Source organism: Acanthaster planci, linkage group LG06 (genome assembly GCF_054643075.1).
Source record: "Acanthaster planci isolate LZ-2023a linkage group LG06, COTS_SCS, whole genome shotgun sequence".
NCBI classification, from domain to species: Eukaryota; Metazoa; Echinodermata; class Asteroidea; order Valvatida; family Acanthasteridae; genus Acanthaster; species Acanthaster planci.
The window spans coordinates 882,817-901,127 of NC_141782.1; the positions used below are offsets into that span (position 1 = coordinate 882,817).

Here is an 18,311-nt window from a genome sequence, read left to right on the forward strand (position 1 = left end):
AAGTCGGGTCTTGATGACTTATTAAATCAAGACAGGACTAATATTTAGTCAACAGTGACCGACTTTGTTCAAATTTGATAAATGTTTGACTTATCTTTGAGTTATTCATTGGCCTAATTTAATTTGGTCATTTTAGACAGAGCTGAACTAACTTGTTTTAAGTCAAAATGACAAATTTTTGTTCCACAGTGATTAGATACTATTGTGTTTTGGATCTCTTCATCGTCCCAGTTTTGCAAATTACGATCATATTCAAGCTCCGAGTCTAGCAGTCTTGGCAGGTGGTCTACATCCCAACCCTCCTCGCAGCCAAATTGCTACACGTACTCAATAAGGAATTGACCGTTGTGGTGCAAGAAACTGCATATTATTCGAATAAATATTTATTCAGAATTCCTCACAAGACAATAAACAATTATAGCGCAAGACATTAGGAGGATACTTAAAGATTCTAAGGCAGACTTAATGATGACCTCATATTTACATATTTAATTACATTTCACTCTTCACACGACCAGCTTTTAAAATGCAGGTATGACATTGCAAGACTGGGGGACTCTTGCGATATTGACCTATGCATGCCAAGTTTGAAATCGGGTCATATAGACCCCCCAGAATATCAAGGGAATGATTAAACATCTCGAGTTACTGTATTTCGGAAATATTTCTCTAATTTTGTTCATAATGTTTGGAAATAGCGAAATCTAGTAATAGTTTTAAATGTAAATGTTTTTAATGTACAACACACAATTGACGTAAGATGTCCTACGTCACAAATGCTGGTCTCCATTTCAGCATGGAGTTATAGTGATTCTACGGCTAATGATTAATTGGTTAAGAAACTACATACAATTCCAATATAAACTTAACTCCCTTTGTCCGAGAAAGATTTAGAATTTAGCAATATCTATTTTGTCATCCGCGTAAAGTTTTGTCTTTAAAATTAAGTTATTAAGATAGAAAAATACAGAAAAAGGCAAGGCATCTGTTTGAATAAAAAATGAACCTCTATTGCTGAAGAAAACATTTAGTTCAGAGTACATGGATTGAAATTCAAAAGATCAAGTTGTACAAAATAAAAGGCGTTGTTCTGCACAAAATTCCTTTTTTTTTGGATCGCGTTGAAAATGTACCCCAATTTCAATTCAAAAGCGAGAGGTCTCCTCATATTTTTTCAACCTTGCCGCTGATGACTAATGTTCTCAGTACTACGGAGAAAGATTTAGGATTTAGCAATATCTATTTTGTCATTCGTGTAAATTTTTGACTTTAAAATTAAGTTATCAAGATAGAAAAAATACAGAAAAAGGCAAGGCATCTGTTTGAATAAAGAATGAACCTCTATTGCTGAAGAAAACATTTAGTTCAGAGTACATAGATTGAAATTCAAAAGATCAAGTTGTACAAAATGAAAGGCGTTGTTTTAAGAACATTACCTCCATGTTCTGCACAAAATTCCTTTTTTTTTAATCGCGTTGAAAATGTACCCCAATTTCAATTCAAAAGAGGTCTCCTCATACTTTTTCAACCTTGTTCTCAGTAGTTTTCTGAACAAAGCAGCCATGTTACAGTCCTTTTTCAGAGAACATCGGAACAGAACTAAATCTAAGGAGATCCCATTGTGATGTCTTCTTGGCCCAATGGGAGACAGGGTCTGTGGGTGTGGCACTAGGATACAAAGTAATGGGGAAGTCAAGAGACCATTCAGCTCTCGGACAACTTCATGGCCAAATCTGTCAACCTTAAATCAAAATTAACGAAGTTTGTTTTTTAAACCATGCTTAAACTGACGAGACCTAGGTGCAGCATTTGGTCACAAAATTGTTGCATATTTTCAGCTGCCTTAAAAACTGTGTCTGATGCATCTCCATCCAAGATAATGTCGTTGCTTGGTGTTTGTTGCCATGGCGACATCTCATCAGTGAGTGTAAGTCCTCATCAACCCAGCCTGTGCTTCATCTCCTTGGCAGACACATCTTGGCAGACATCCTTGGAGATGGCTGTGGCGTGAAGAGAAAAGGAAAAGGAGTAATTCATGAGTTTTGACGTATTTCAAAATTTTGACATTTCAGGGGTGAGATATTAGAGAAAGATGAAAACTCCAGTAAACATCCAGGAGAGCGGATTCTATAAATAACATTAACATACAGTAGTTTTTACGGCATCTAGTCTATCAAGACCTTCTCATAAGTGACTGCGATTATATGAATCTTGCACTTTTTCTTGCTTCGCACAAGGTACCGAAAAGGAGCCTCACCTGGACAATTGAACCTACCAGGTTCAAAGTCAGGAAATCAAGAAAAACACGAGAAATCACACCCCTGTTATTTGTGGAAGAGAACATGCAATACTCCAAATTACGCACCACTGACTCAGTCACACTAGATGCTTTAGCCTCAGTGATGCCTCAGAGATGATCCCCCGTCATAAACCGTCCGATCCCACTGCTGATGTGTGCTCCAAGCCATCAGTTCCCAACGGTAGCAAACATCTGGCAGTCTGGCATCCAGTTAGAGAGCATTCAGGAAAAAAAGAGAATGGAAAACAAATTTTTAAAAATTAACCGATTTGTAGATTTAACTTATATCCTGTGGTTTAGTTTTTGAATTCTTCACTTAAAAAGGACCTTAATTTGGAACTTTTATCCACTTTTAAGTTCTTGACATGGGTCATTTCAGGCAACATTAAACTGGACACATAAAATGCTTCTTATAAAAATATGCCTGATTTTTATGGCAATCTCGTAATTAAGGACGCATCACAATAAGGGGCTCACAGACAACCTCTCTTGAACTGAATACATCATTCTGTATCATTTCAGGGGGAAAGGGCAAAATCAAGTACCTTTTTAAATTTGGAAGTGCTTCCTAGTGATCCACACTTCATCCCATCAGACCCCTCTCTCTGCCTGGTAGACACATCCAACTTCTTTCACCTGTTCTGGGTTTGTGCCGCACGTCTCGCATTGGAGCCCCCCAGAACTCCAATTCTAACGCCGCACCTCTCGCTAATTGGAGTGAGCCCCAATTCAAGTTCAATATTGGTATCACCGCACCACACTTCAGCCCTAATGACATCGGGATAGAGGAGATCCCATAGTCACTGCATTTCTCAGAGGGATAGAACGGATCCCACTGAACTAAGATAAAAAAAAATTAGTGAAACATAATATTTCACTACTAATGAAAAATGTCCCTGCTGGAAGTAAACATTAAGCCCTAATGGATGAACCTGCAGAAACCTTCAGCCCCTGGATGGACATAGGGATATAACTGATCCCATGGTCCTGCTGGTCTTGAGTTAGGATGTAGGGATATAGAAGATCCCATCATCCATGGAGAGGACTTTGGGATATAGATGATCCCTTCGTCCTGTGAAGTCCTACCATGATGAATGCTCAATTTGAGCCGATGACCTATGCTCGATTTGAGCCGATGACCTGTGGAGAGACCACCACCCCTCATGACTACACTTAGGCCTACATGAACCACTCTGGGAAAAGATGAACTGAAAAAGTGCAAATATGATTCAATTCAGTGGAATTTAGAAACCTTTTGAAAACATGTTTTGCAGAAAAATTGAAACAGGAGATTGCGTGCTCCCTTGAAAATATTTCTTGTACCGACAAATATCCGACCAGCTCCAATAACAGACACTTTACAGACATTTTCCCAGATTGGTTCACTAAAAAGATATCAAAAAGGTTACTCCTACCCGACTCTTGTTATCGATGGGGGGAGGTCTTGTGCATGTTCACAGCTGTAACAAAATGGTTACCTCACCTTACTGAACATGCAAATCTTGTTCCCCCGGCCTCCACTTGAGCTGTCTGACGTTACACCTTGCATCCGTTCCACACAAAATCCAACTGTGAGTTTTGAAAGATTATGGATCTTGCAATCCGAGGGTCATGAGCACGTTCAAGCCTGTAACAAATAATTGAGCACTTATGAACTTATGAGGTAATGAAAATATGCCACAGTGAAATGACTGCAGATTGTATTCCAAACACAGGGTTCCTAGTAGATTTCTCTCCGACGGGATAAATTTTAAGGCAATGATGACAGCTATTCATGAGATGACCAATCAAATTGATGCACTTGTGTAAAAGGCAATTTTAGAGAGTATTTTGTTAAAACTGCGACAACTTACCACCAGTCTCATTTGTCTTGCTGCCCCCTCTCAAGGCAGAGTGACCTCAGCCAGCCTGTGCCTTGTAAAGGAATGACAACCCTCTCTCTCACTGTCAGACCTTGTCAAAAGAGAAGGATTGCCAACATTAAGAATGGGGAAAATTATCTGCAAAACAGAAACTGACTTTTGTGAGGAAATTTCAGTTTGGTCAATCCCCACCTTCCCCAAAGATAGTTGGTAAGAGGGCGGAGCTAGGGGTTAAGATGTGGGTGGGAATGACAGGTGGATGGAGGAGGGATTTCACTCTCTTCACATCTTGATTAATAAACCCCCTTCAAAGAATAGGTTTGACTTGCCACAACTTCAAGTATAGGTTTACTTCAAAAACGTAGGCCTATTTTCAAGCCCTCTATTGTTTAAATGACACTTACTGTAGAGGTCAGTTTCTGCAGCCACCTTCACAAGCAGAGATTACTCGTCCAAGATGATGTCATTGCTTAGTGTTTGTTGCCATGGTGATATCTCATCAGTCAGCCAGTGTATGTGTTCATCATTCCAGCCTGTGCTTCACCCTCTTGGCAGGCATCCTTGGAGATGGCTGTTGCCTGGTATAGAAATGGAACAAGAGTAATTCATAATTTGGGATGTAATAGGCCTGGGGTTTGATGAGAGAAGGAAAAGAAAATCCACAAACCATCAAACAGCAGGAATTGTACAATGAGCAACACTAAACATCACATACCTATGATGGTAAGTTACTGTCTCAGTGTTGCCATGGTGATTAGAAGTCCTGTCAAACCCGTCCTCTTGAGGTGAGCTCCAAGCCATCAATTCCCTGGGGTAGCAAACATGCAAACTGGCTTTAGTTTTTAATCTTTTCAAAATATTGGAAAGATTCTCCAAATTTCGGGCATAATTTCTTTTTCACTATAGGAAAAGTAGGTCAAATCACATACCATGGAAAAATGGTAGTGGACACTCCATCCCATCAGACCCCTCTCTCTGCCTGGTAGACACATCCAACTTCTTTCACCTGTTCTGGGTTTCTGCCGCACGTCTCGCATTGGAGCCCCCCAGAACTCCAATTCTAACGCCGCACCTCTCGCTAATTGGAGTGAGCCCCAATTCAAGTTCAATATTGGTATCACCGCACCACACTTCAGCCCTAATGACATCGGGATAGAGGAGATCCCATAGTCACTGCATTTCTCAGAGGGATAGAACGGATCCCACTGAACTAAGATAAAAAAAAATTAGTGAAACATAATATTTCACTACTAATGAAAAATGTCCCTGTTGGAAGTAAACATTAAGCCCTAATGGATGAACCTGCAGAAACCTTCAGCCCCTGGATGGACATAGGGATATAACTGATCCCATGGTCCTGCTGCTCTTGAGTTAGGATGTAGGGATATAGAAGATCCCATCATCCATAGAGAGGACTTTGGGATATAGATGATCCCTTCGTCCTGTGAAGTCCTACCATGATGAATGCTCAATTTGAGCCGATGACCTATGCTCGATTTGAGCCGATGACCTGTGGAGAGACCACCACCCCTCATGACTACACTTAGGCCTACATGAACCACTCTGGAAAAAGATGAACTGAAAAAGTGCAAATATGATTCAATTCAGTGGAATTTGGAAACCTTTTGAAAACATGTTTGGCAGAAAAATTGAAACAGGAGATTGCGTGCTCCATTGAAAATATTTCTTGTCCCAAAATGTATTCGACCAGCTCCAAACAGACACTTTACAGACATTTTCCCAGGTTGGTTCACTAAAAAGATATCAAAAAGGTTACTCCTACCCGACTCTTGTTATCGATGGGGGGAGGTCTTGGGCATGTTCACAGCTGTAACAAAATGGTTACCTCACCTTACTGAACATGCAAATCTTGTTCCCCCGGCCTCCACTTGAGCTGTCTGACAATACACCTTGCATCGGTTCCACACAAAATCCAACTGTGAGCTTTGAAAGATCATTGATCTTGCAATCCGAGGGTCTTGAGCAAGTTCAAGCCTGTAACAAATAATTGAGCACTTATGAACTTGTGAGGTAATCAAAATATGCCACAGTGAAATGACTGCAGATTGTATTCCAAACACAGGGTTCCTAGTAGATTTCTCTCCGACGGGAAAATTTTAGGGCAATGATGACAGCTATTGAGATGACCAATCAAATTGATGCACTTGTGTAAAAGGCAATTTTAAAGAGTATTTTGTTAAAACTGCGACAACTTACCACCAGTCTCATTTGTCTTGCTGCCTCCTCTCAAGGCAGAGTGGCTTCAGCCTGCCTGTGCCTTGTAAAGGAATGAGAACCCTCTCTCTCACTGTCAGACATTGTCAAAAGAGAAGGATTGCCAACATTAAGAATGGGGAAAATTATCTGCGAACAGAAACTGACTTTTGTGAGGAAATTTCAGTTTGGTCAATCCCCACCTTCCCCAAAGATGTTTGGTAAGAGGGCGGAGCTAGGGGTTTAGATGCGGGTGGGAATGACAGGTGGATGGAGGAGGGATTTCACTCTCTTCACATCTTGATTAATAAACCCCCTTCAAAGAATAGGTTTGACTTGCCACAACTTCAAGTATAGGTTTACTTCAAAAATATATTTTGGTAGGCCTATTTTCAAGCCCTCTATTGTTTAAATGACACTTACTGTAGAGGTCAGTTTCTGCAGCCACCTTCACAGGCAAAGATTACTCGTCCAAGATGATGTCATTGCTTAGTGTTTGTTGCCATGGTGATATCTCATCAGTCAGCCAGTGTATGTGTTCATCATTCCAGCCTGTGCTTCACCCTCTTGGCAGGCATCCTTGGAGATGGCTGTTGCCTGGTAAAGAAATGGAACAATAGTAATTCGTAATTTGGGATGTAATAGGCCTGGGGTTTGATGAGAGAAGGAAAAGAAAATCCACAAACCATCAAACAGCAGGAATTGTACAATGAGCAACACTAAACATCACATACCTAGGATGGTAAGTTACTGTCTCAGTCTTGCCATGGTGATTAGCAATCCTGTCAAACCCGTCCTCTTGAGGTGAGCTCCAAGCCATCAATTCCCTGGGGTAGCAAACATGCAAAATGGCTTTAGTTTTTAATCTTTTCAAAATATTGGAAAGATTCTCCAAATTTCGGGCAAAATTTCTTTTTCACTATAGAAAAATCAGGCCAAATCACATACCATGGAAAATTGGTAGTGGACACTCCATCCCATCAGACCCCTCTCTCTGCCTGGTAGACACATCCAACTTCTTTCACCTGTTCTGGGTTTCTGCCGCACGTCTCGCATTGGAGCCCCCCAGAACTCCAATTCTATCGCCGCACCTCTCGCTAATTGGAGTGAGCCCCAATTCAAGTTCAATATTGGTATCACCGCACCACACCTAAGCCCTAATGACATCGGGATAGAGGAGATCCCATAGTCACTGCAATTCTCAGAGGGATAGAACAGATCCCACTGAACTAAGATAAAAAAAATTAGTGAAACATAATATTTCACTACTAATGAAAAATGTCCCTGCTGGAAGTAAACATTAAGCCCTAATGGATGAACCTGCAGAAACCTTCAGCCTCTGGATGGACATAGGGATATAACTGATCCCATGGTCCTGCTGGTCTTGAGTTGGGATGTAGGGATATAGAAGATCCCATCATCCATAGAGAGGACTTTGGGATATAGATGATCCCTTCGTCCTGTGAAGTCCTACCATGATGAATGCTCAATTTGAGCCGATGACCTATGCTCGATTTGAGCCGATGACCTGTGGAGAGACCACCACCCCTCATGACTACACTTAGGCCTACATGAACCACTCTGGGAAAAGAGGAACTGAAAAAGTGCAAATATGATTCAATTCAGTGGAATTTAGAAACCTTTTGAAGACATGTTTTGCAGAAAAATTGAAACAGGAGATTGCATGCTCCCTTGAAAATATTTCTTGTCCCAACAAATATCCGACCAGCTCCAACCAAACACTTTACAGACATTTTCCCAGGTTGGTTCACTAAAAAGATATCAAAAAGGTTACTCCTACCCGACTCTTGTTATCGATGGGGGGAGGTCTTGGGCATGTTCACAGCTGTAACAAAATGGTTACCTCACCTTACTGAACATGCAAATCTTGTTCCCCCGGCCTCCACTTGAGCTGTCTGACGTTACACCTTGCATCGGTTCCACACAAAATCCAACTGTGAGCTTTGAAAGATCATGGATCTTGCAATCCGAGGGTCTTGAGCACATTCAAGCCTGTAACAAATAATTGAGCACTTATGAACTTATTGGGTAATAAAAATATGCCACAGTGAAATGACTGCAGATTGTATTCCAAACACAGGGTTCCTAGTAGATTTCTCTCCGACGGGATAAATTTTAGGGCAATGATGACAGCTATTGAGATGACCAATCAAATTGACGCACTTGTGTAAAAGGCAATTTTAGAGAGTATTTTGTTAAAACTGCGACAACTTACCACCAGTCTCATTTGTCTTGCTGCCCCCTCTCAAGGCAGAGTGGCCTCAGCCTGCCTGTGCCTTGTAAAGGAATGACAACCCTCTCTCTCACTGTCAGACCTTGTCAAAAGAGAATGATTGCCAACATTAAGAATGGGGAAAATTATCTGCAAAACAGAAACTGACTTTTGTGAGGAAATTTCAGTTTGGTCAATCCCCACCTTCCCCAAAGATGTTTGGTAAGAGGGCGGAGCTAGGGGTTAAGATGCGGGTGGGAATGACAGGTGGATGGAGGAGGGATTTCACTCTCTTCACATCTTGATTAATAAACCCCCTTCAAAGAATAGGTTTGACTTGCCACAACTTCAAGTATAGGTTTACTTCAAAAATATATTTTGGTAGGCCTATTTTCAAGCCCTCTATTGTTTAAATGACACTTACTGTAGAGGTCAGTTTCTGCAGCCACCTTCACAGGCAGAGATTACTCGTCCAAGATGATGTCATTGCTTAGTGTTTGTTGCCATGGTGATATCTCATCAGTCAGCCAGTGTATGTGTTCATCATTCCAGCCTGTGCTTCACCCTCTTGGCAGGCATCCTTGGAGATGGCTGTTGCCTGGTAAAGAAATGGAACAATAGTAATTCGTAATTTGGGATGTAATAGGCCTGGGGTTTGATGAGAGAAGGAAAAGAAAATCCACAAACCATCAAACAGCAGGAATTGTACAATGAGCAACACTAAACATCACATACCTAGGATGGTAAGTTACTGTCTCAGTGTTGCGATGGTGATTAGAAATCCTGTCAAACCCGTCCTCTTGAGGTGAGCTCCAAGCCAACAATGCCCTGGGGTAGCAAACATGAAAACTGGGTTTAGTTTTTAATCTTTTCAAAATATTGGAAAGATTTTTGAAATTTCGGGCAAAATTTCTTTTTCACCATAGAAAAATCAGGCCCAATCACATACCATGGAAAATTGGTAGTGGACACTCCATCCCATCAGACCCCTCTCTCTGCCTGGTAGACACATCCAACTTCTTTCACCTCTTCTGGGTTTCTGCCGCACGTCTCACATTGGAGCCCCCCAGAACTCCAATTCTATCGCCGCACCTCTCGCTAATTGGAGTGAGCCCCAATTCAAGTTCAATATTGGTATCACCGCACCACACCTAAGCCCTAATGACATCGGGATAGAGGAGATCCCATAGTCACTGCATTTCTCAGAGGGATAGAACGGATCCCACTGAACTAAGATAAAAAAAAATTAGTGAAACATGATATTTCACTACTCATGAAAAATGTCCCTGCTGGAAGTAAACATTAAGCCCTAATGGATGAACCTGCAGAAGCCTTCAGCCTCTGGATGGACATAGGGATATAACTGATCCCATGGTCCTGCTGGTCTTGAGTTGGGGATGTAGGGATATAGAAGATCCCATCATCCATAGAGAGGACTTTGGGATATAGATGATCCCTTCGTCCTGTGAAGTCCTACCATGATGAATGCTCAATTTGAGCCGATGACCTATGCTCGATTTGAGCCGATGACCTGTGGAGAGACCACCACCCCTCATGACTACACTTAGGCCTACATGAACCACTCTGGGAAAAGAGGAACTGAAAAAGTGCAAATATGATTCAATTCAGTAGAATTTGGAAACCTTTTGAAAACATGTTTTGCAGAAAAAATTGAAACAGAAGATTGCGTGCTCCCTTGAAAATATTTCTTGTCCCAACAAATATCCGACCAGCTCCAAACAGACACTTTACAGACATTTTCCCAGGTTGGTTCACTAAAAAGATATCAAAAAGGTTACTCCTACCCGACTCTTGTTATCGATGGGGGGAGGTCTTGGGCATGTTCACAGCTGTAACAAAATGGTTACCTCACCTTACTGAACATGCAAATCTTGTTCCCCCGGCCTCCACTTGAGCTGTCTGATGTTACACCTTGCATCGGTTCCACACAAAATCCAACTGTGAGCTTTGAAAGATCATGGATCTTGCAATCCGAGGGTCTTGAGCACATTCAAGCCTGTAACAAATAATTGAGCACTTATGAACTTATGAGGTAATGAAAATATGCCACAGTGAAATGACTGCAGATTGTATTCCAAACACAGCGTTCCTAGTAGATTTCTCTCCGACGGGATAAATTTTAGGGCAATGATGACAGCTATTGAGATGACCAATCAAATTGACGCACTTGTGTAAAAGGTAATTTTAGAGAGTATTTTGTTAAAACTGCGACAACTTACCACCAGTCTCATTTGTCTTGCTGCCCCCTCTCAAGGCAGAGTGACCTCAGCCAGCCTGTGCCTTGTAAATCAATGAGAACCCTCTCTCTCACTGTCAGACCTTGTCAAAAGAGAATGATTGCCAACATTAAGAATGGGGAAAATTATCTGCAAAACAGAAACTGACTTTTGTGAGGAAATTTCAGTTTGGTCAATCCCCACCTTCCCCAAAGATGTTTGGTAAGAGGGCGGAGCTAGGGGTTAAGATGCGGGTGGGAATGACAGGTGGATGGAGGAGGGATTTCACTCTCTTCACATCTTGATTAATAAACCCCCTTCAAAGAATAGGTTTGACTTGCCACAACTTCAAGTATATGTTTACTTCAAAAATATATTTTGGTAGGCCTATTTTCAAGCCCTCTATTGTTTAAATGACACTTACTGTAGAGGTCAGTTTCTGCAGCCACCTTCACAAGCAGAGATTACTCGTCCAAGATGATGTCATTGCTTAGTGTTTGTTGCCATGGTGATATCTCATCAGTCAGCCAGTGTATGTGTTCATCATTCCAGCCTGTGCTTCACCCTCTTGGCAGGCATCCTTGGAGATGGCTGTTGCCTGGTAAAGAAATGGAACAATAGTAATTCGTAATTTGGGATGTAATAGGCCTGGGGTTTGATGAGAGAAGGAAAAGAAAATCCACAAACCATCAAACAGCAGGAATTGTACAATGAGCAACACTAAACATCACATACCTATGATGGTAAGTTACTGTCTCAGTGTTGCCATGGTGATTAGAAATCCTGTCAAACCCGTCCTCTTGAGGTGAGCTCCAAGCCATCAATTCCCTGGGGTAGCAAACATGCAAACTGGGTTTACTTTTTAATCTTTTCAAAATATTGGAAAGATTCTCGAAATTTCTGGCAAAATTTCTTTTCACTATAGAAAAATCAGGCCCAATCACATACCATGGAAAAATGGTAGTGGACACTCCATCCCATCAGTTCCATCTCTTGGCCTGGTAGACAAATCTAACTTCTTTCACCTGGGTTTCTTCTTTTTTCTGGGTTTCTGCCGCACGTCTCGCATTGGAGCCCCCCAGAACTCCAATTCTATCGCCGCACCTCTCGCTAATTGGAGTGAGCCCCAATTCAAGTTCAATATTGGTATCACCGCACCACACCTAAGCCCTAATGACATCGGGATAGAGGAGATCCCATAGTCACTGCATTTCTCAGAGGGATAGAACAGATCCCACTGAACTAAGATAACAAAAAATTAGTGAAACATAATATTTCACTACTACTGAAAAATGTCCCTGCTGGAAGTAAACATTAAGCCCTAATGGATGAACCTGCAGAAACCTTCAGCCCCTGGATGGACATAGGGATATAACTGATCCCATGGTCCTGCTGGTCTTGAGTTGGGATGTAGGGATATAGAAGATCCCATCATCCATAGAGAGGACTTTGGGATATAGATGATCCCTTTGTCCTGTGAAGTCCTACCATGATGAATGCTCAATTTGAGCCGATGACCTATGCTCAATTTGAGCCGATGACCTATGCTCCATTTGAGCCGATGACCTGTGGAGAGACCACCACCCCTCATGACTACACTTAGGCCTACATGAACCACTCTGGGAAAAGATGAACTGAAAAAGTGCAAATATGATTCAATTCAGTGGAATTTGGAAACCTTTTGAAAACATCTTTTGCAGAAAAATTGAAACAGGAAATTGCGTGCTCCCTTGAAAATATTTCTTGTCCCAAAATATATTCGACCAGCTCCAAACTGACACTTTACAGACATTTTCCCAGGTTGGTTCACTAAAAAGATATCAAAAAGGTTACTCCTACCCGACTCTTGTTATCGATGGGGGGAGGTCTTGGGCATGTTCACAGCTGTAACAAAATGGTTACCTCACCTTACTGAACATGCAAATCTTGTTCCCCCGGCCTCCACTTGAGCTGTCTGACGTTACACCTTGCATCGGTTCCACACAAAATCCAACTGTGAGCTTTGAAAGATCATGGATCTTGCAATCCGAGGGTCTTGAGCATATTCAAGCCTGTAACAAATAATTGAGCACTTATGAACTTATTAGATAATCAAAATATGCCACAGTGAAATGACTGCAGATTGTATTCCAAACACAGGGTTCCTAGTAGATTTCTCTCCGACGGGATAAATTTTAGGGCAATGTTGACAGCTATTGAGATGACCAATCAAATTGATGTAATTGTGTAAAAGGTAATTTTAGAGAGTATTTTGTTAAAACTGCGACAACTTACCACCACTCTCATTTGTCTTGCTGCCCCCTCTCAAGGCAGAGTGACCTCAGCCTGCCTGTGCCTTGTAAAGGAATGACAACCCTCTCTCTCACTGTCAGACCTTGTCAAAAGAGAATGATTGCCAACATTAAGAATGGGGAAAATTATCTGCAAAACAGAAACTGACTTTTGTGAGGAAATTTCAGTTTGGTCAATCCCTACTTTCCCCAAAGATGTTTGGTAAGAGGGCGGAGCTAGGGGTTAAGATGCGGGTGGGAATGACAGGTGGATGAAGGAGGGATTTCACTCTCTTCACATCTTGATTAATAAACCCCCTTCAAAGAATAGGTTTGACTTGCCACAACTTCAAGTATATGTTTACTTCAAAAATATATTTTGGTAGGCCTATTTTCAAGCCCTCTATTGTTTAAATGACACTTACTGTAGAGGTCAGTTTCTGCAGCCACCTTCACAGGCAAAGATTACTCGTCCAAGATGATGTCATTGCTTAGTGTTTGTTGCCATGGTGATATCTCATCAGTCAGCCAGTGTATGTGTTCATCATTCCAGCCTGTGCTTCACCCTCTTGGCAGGCATCTTTGGAGATGGCTGTTGCCTGGTAAAGAAATGGAACAAGAGTAATTCATAATTTGGGATGTAATAGGCCTGGGGTTTGATGAGAGAAGGAAAAGAAAATCCACAAACCATCAAACAGCAGGAATTGTACAATGAACAACACTAAACATCACATACCTAGGATGGTAAGTTACTGTCTCAGTGTTGCCATGGTGATTAGAAATCCTGTCAAACCCGTCCTCTTGAGGTGAGCTCCAAGCCATCAATGCCCTGGGGTAGCAAACATGAAAACTGGCTTTAGTTTTTAATCTTTTCAAAATATTGGAAAGATTCTCCAAATTTCGGGCAAAATTTCTTTTTCACTATAGAAAAATCAGGCCAAATCACATACCATGGAAAATTGGTAGTGGACACTCCATCCCATCAGACCCCTCTCTCTGCCTGGTAGACACATCCAACTTCTTTAACCTGTTCTGGGTTTCTGCCGCATGTCTCGCATTGGAGACCCCCAGAACTCCAATTCTATCGCCGCACCTCTCGCTAATTGGAGTGAGCCCCAATTCAAGTTCAATATTGGTATCACCGCACCACACCTAAGCCCTAATGACATCGGGATAGAGGAGATCCCATAGTCACTGCATTTCTCAGAGGGATAGAACAGATCCCACTGAACTAAGATAAAAAAAATTAGTGAAACATAATATTTCACTACTAATGAAAAATGTCCCTGTTGGAAGTAAACATTAAGCCCTAATGGATGAACCTGCAGAAACCTTCAGCCTCTGGATGGACATAGGGATATAACTGATCCCATGGTCCTGCTGGTCTTGAGTTGGGGATGTAGGGATATAGAAGATCCCATCATCCATAGAGAGGACTTTGGGATATAGATGATCCCTTCGTCCTGTGAAGTCCTACCATGATGAATGCTCAATTTGAGCCGATGACCTATGCTCAATTTGAGCCGATGACCTATGCTCGATTTGAGCCGATGACCTGTGGAGAGACCACCACCCCTCATGACTACACTTAGGCCTACATGAACCACTCTGGGAAAAGATGAACTGAAAAAGTGCAAATATGATTCAATTCAGTGGAATTTGGAAACCTTTTGAAAACATGTTTTGCAGAAAAATTGAAACAGGAGATTGCGTGCTCCCTTGAAAATATTTCTTGTCCCAAAATATATTCGACCAGCTCCAAACTGACACTTTACAGACATTTTCCCAGGTTGGTTCACTAAAAAGATATCAAAAAGGTTACTCCTACCCGACTCTTGTTATCGATGGGGGGAGGTCTTGGGCATGTTCACAGCTGTAACAAAATGGTTACCTCACCTTACTGAACATGCAAATCTTGTTCCCCCGGCCTCCACTTGAGCTGTCTGACGTTACACCTTGCATCGGTTCCACACAAAATCCAACTGTGAGCTTTGAAAGATCATGGATCTTGCAATCCGAGGGTCTTGGGCACGTTCAAGCCTGTAACAAATAATTGAGCACTTATGAACTTGTGAGGTAATCAAAATATGCCACTGTAAAATGACTGCAGATTGTATTCCAAACACAGGGTTCCTAGTAGATTTCTCTCCGACGGGATAAATTTTAGGGCAATGATGACAGCTATTGAGATCACCAATCAAATTGACGCACTTGTGTAAAAGGCAATTTTAGAGAGTATTTTGTTAAAACTGCGACAACTTACCACCAGTCTCATTTGTCTTGCTGCCCCCTCTCAAGGCAGAGTGACCTCAGCCAGCCTGTGCCTTGTAAAGGAATGACAACCCTCTCTCTCACTGTCAGACCTTGTCAAAAGAGAATGATTGCCAACATTAAGAATGGGGAAAATTATCTGCAAAACAGAAACTGACTTTTGGGAGGAAATTTCAGTTTGGTCAATCCCCACCTTCCCCAAAGATGTTTGGTAAGAGGGCGGAGCTAGGGGTTAAGATGCGGGTGGGAATGACAGGTGGATGGAGGAGGGATTTCACTCTCTTCACATCTTGATTAATAAACCCCCTTCAAAGAATAGGTTTGACTTGCCACAACTTCAAGTATAGGTTTACTTCAAAAATATATTTTGGTAGGCCTATTTTCAAGCCCTCTATTGTTTAAATGACACTTGTTTCTGCAGCCACCTTCACAAGCAGAGATTACTCCTCCAAGATGTCACTGCTTAGTGTTTGTTGCCATGGTGATATCTCATCAGTCAGCCAGTGTATGTGTTCATCATTCCAGCCTGTGCTTCACCCTCTTGGTAGGCATCCTTGGAGATGGCTGTTGCCTGGTAAAGAAATGGAACAAGAGTAATTCGTAATTTGGGATGTAATAGGCCTGGGGTTTGATGAGAGAAGGAAAAGAAAATCCACAAACCATCAAACAGCAGGAATTGTACAATGAACAACACTAAACATCACGTACCTAGGATGGTAAGTTACTGTCTCAGTGTTGCGATGGTGATTAGAAATCCTGTCAAACCCATCCTCTTGAGGTGAGCTCCAAGCCATCAATGCCCTGGGGTAGCAAACATGCAAACTGGCTTTAGTTTTTAATCTTTTCAAAATATTGGAAAGATTCTCCAAATTTCTGGCAAAATTTCTTTTTCACTATAGAAAAATCAGGCCCAATCACATACCATGGAAAAATGGTAGTGGACACTCCATCCCATCAGACCCCTCTCTCTGCCTGGTAGACACATCCAACTTCTTTCACCTGTTCTGGGTTTCTGCCGCACGTCTCGCATTGGAGCCCCCCAGAACTCCAATTCTAACGCCGCACCTCTCGCTAATTGGAGTGAGCCCCAATTCAAGTTCAATATTGGTATCACCGCACCACACCTAAGCCCTAATGACATCGGGATAGAGGAGATCCCATAGTCACTGCATTTCTCAGAGGGATAGAACAGATCCCACTGAACTAAGATAAAAAAAATTAGTGAAACATAATATTTCACTACTAATGAAAAATGTCCCTGCTGGAAGTAAACATTAAGCCCTAATGGATGAACCTGCAGAAACCTTCAGCCCCTGGATGGACATAGGGATATAACTGATCCCATGGTCCTGCTGGTCTTGAGTTGGGATGTAGGGATATAGAAGATCCCATCATCCATAGAGAGGACTTTGGGATATAGATGATCCCTTCATCCTGTGAAGTCCTACCATGATGAATGCTCAATTTGAGCCGATGACCTATGCTCGATTTGAGCCGATGACCTGTGGAGAGACCACCACCCCTCATGACTACACTTAGGCCTACATGAACCACTCTGGAAAAGATGAACTGAAAAAGTGCAAATATGATCCAATTCAGTGGAATTTGGAAACCTTTTGAAAACATGTTTGGCAGAAAAATTGAAACAGGAGATTGCAAGCTCCCTTGAAAATATTTCTAGTCTCAAAATATATTCGACCAGCTCCAAACTGACACTTTACAGACATTTTCCCAGGTTGGTTCACTAAAAAGATATCAAAAAGGTTACTCCTACCCGACTCTTGTTATCGATGGGGGGAGGTCTTGTGCATGTCCACAGCTGTAACAAAATGGTTACCTCACCTTACTGAACATGCAAATCTTGTTCCCCCGGCCTCCACTTGAGCTGTCTGACGTTACACCTTGCACCGGTTCCACACAAAATCCTTTCCATGAGTTCTCAAAGTTGGACCTTGCAATCCGGGGGTCTTGTGCATGTTCACACCTACAACAAATGGTTACCTCACCTTATGAACATGCAAGCCGTGAATCCCCCCGGCCTCTACTTGGGCAGTCCTGCCTTCCCAGGAGAAGGTAAGAGGAAAATCAAACAAGGAATCCTTGGGCACTGAAAAAAAAACACAAACCAACCGTAGAATGAATGCGAGTTCAAACGTGAGGGTAACCTATTAGATTTATTTCTCACAAGATAATTTTGAGCCTGAGGGCAAAGTAATTGCCAGTTTGAGATGACTTTATGTCGTCTGGTGAAAGGCAGTGTTGGATATTTCCCCCTAAATTTTGAAAACTTACTATGAGTCAGATCTGTCCTTCCCTAGTCTCCAGGCAGAGTTGCATCAGGCCTCTGCTTGGGCTCTGCCACCTTCCAAGGAGAAGCTGAGAGAACAAGTGAAGAATCAAGCAATGGAACTTTTACCTCATGAAACATTATAAAAAGTGGAAATGTGTAAAGGTTTTATCCAAAATGCTGGATAGCCTATTTGTTTGACTTCTCTCTAGCAGAATGAAAGGAATGTTGCCAGCGGTTGAGATGACTTTGTAAAATTGCTGTTTTAGAAATGGCATTTTTTTAGAGAGGTTTTGCTAAACTATGACCACGTACCATAAATCACGCTCTTCTTTCCCGAGTCTCCAGGTAGAGTGGCACAGGACCTCCGACTTGCAAGGGTAGAGAACTCCTTCACTTTCAGACACTGATTAAAGACAAAGGTTACCAGTTCAAAGAAAGTTGGCAATCATTTGAAGAAAACTGTGCGGGTGCCCTGTCCTGAGATATTTGCCAGGGGGCTGGAGGGTGGGTCAATGTAGAAACGTTGCGGAGGGCATTCTCTTGAAATAAAAGCCAGTGAACAGTGATTAATGATAGAAACCAGGACGGTAGACAGGGTTGACTTGCAAGCCTTAAAGCAAATCTCTATCTCAGAG

General features: G+C 42.0%; 4 long non-coding RNA genes across 4 annotated transcripts; all 4 read right to left on the reverse strand.

Moving 5' to 3' along the window:
- Positions 1-375: 375 nt before the first annotated feature.
- Positions 376-6,463, reverse strand: LOC110974801 (uncharacterized). The gene is made up of 8 exons (XR_015425533.1): positions 6,379-6,463; positions 5,091-6,156; positions 4,877-4,969; positions 4,566-4,739; positions 4,153-4,252; positions 2,845-3,926; positions 2,366-2,499; positions 376-2,000 (listed from the first exon to the last, which is right to left on the reverse strand). It is a non-coding gene; the product is annotated as an uncharacterized LOC110974801 (long non-coding RNA).
- Positions 6,464-6,802: 339 nt separating this feature from the next.
- LOC147798720 (uncharacterized) lies at positions 6,803-10,252 on the reverse strand. Its single transcript, XR_015425535.1, has 7 exons — positions 9,558-10,252; positions 9,344-9,436; positions 9,033-9,206; positions 8,612-8,711; positions 7,324-8,388; positions 7,110-7,202; positions 6,803-6,972 (listed from the first exon to the last, which is right to left on the reverse strand). It is a non-coding gene; the product is annotated as an uncharacterized LOC147798720 (long non-coding RNA).
- Positions 10,253-10,302: 50 nt separating this feature from the next.
- Positions 10,303-15,478, reverse strand: LOC147798721 (uncharacterized). The gene is made up of 10 exons (XR_015425534.1): positions 15,379-15,478; positions 14,066-15,155; positions 13,852-13,944; positions 13,541-13,714; positions 13,120-13,219; positions 11,794-12,896; positions 11,581-11,673; positions 11,270-11,443; positions 10,849-10,948; positions 10,303-10,625 (listed from the first exon to the last, which is right to left on the reverse strand). It is a non-coding gene; the product is annotated as an uncharacterized LOC147798721 (long non-coding RNA).
- A 330-nt stretch (positions 15,479-15,808) lies between these two features.
- On the reverse strand, positions 15,809-18,079 carry LOC110974802 (uncharacterized). Its single transcript, XR_015425537.1, has 5 exons — positions 17,989-18,079; positions 17,679-17,762; positions 16,309-17,493; positions 16,095-16,187; positions 15,809-15,957 (listed from the first exon to the last, which is right to left on the reverse strand). It is a non-coding gene; the product is annotated as an uncharacterized LOC110974802 (long non-coding RNA).
- Between the last annotated feature and the right edge of the window lie 232 nt (positions 18,080-18,311).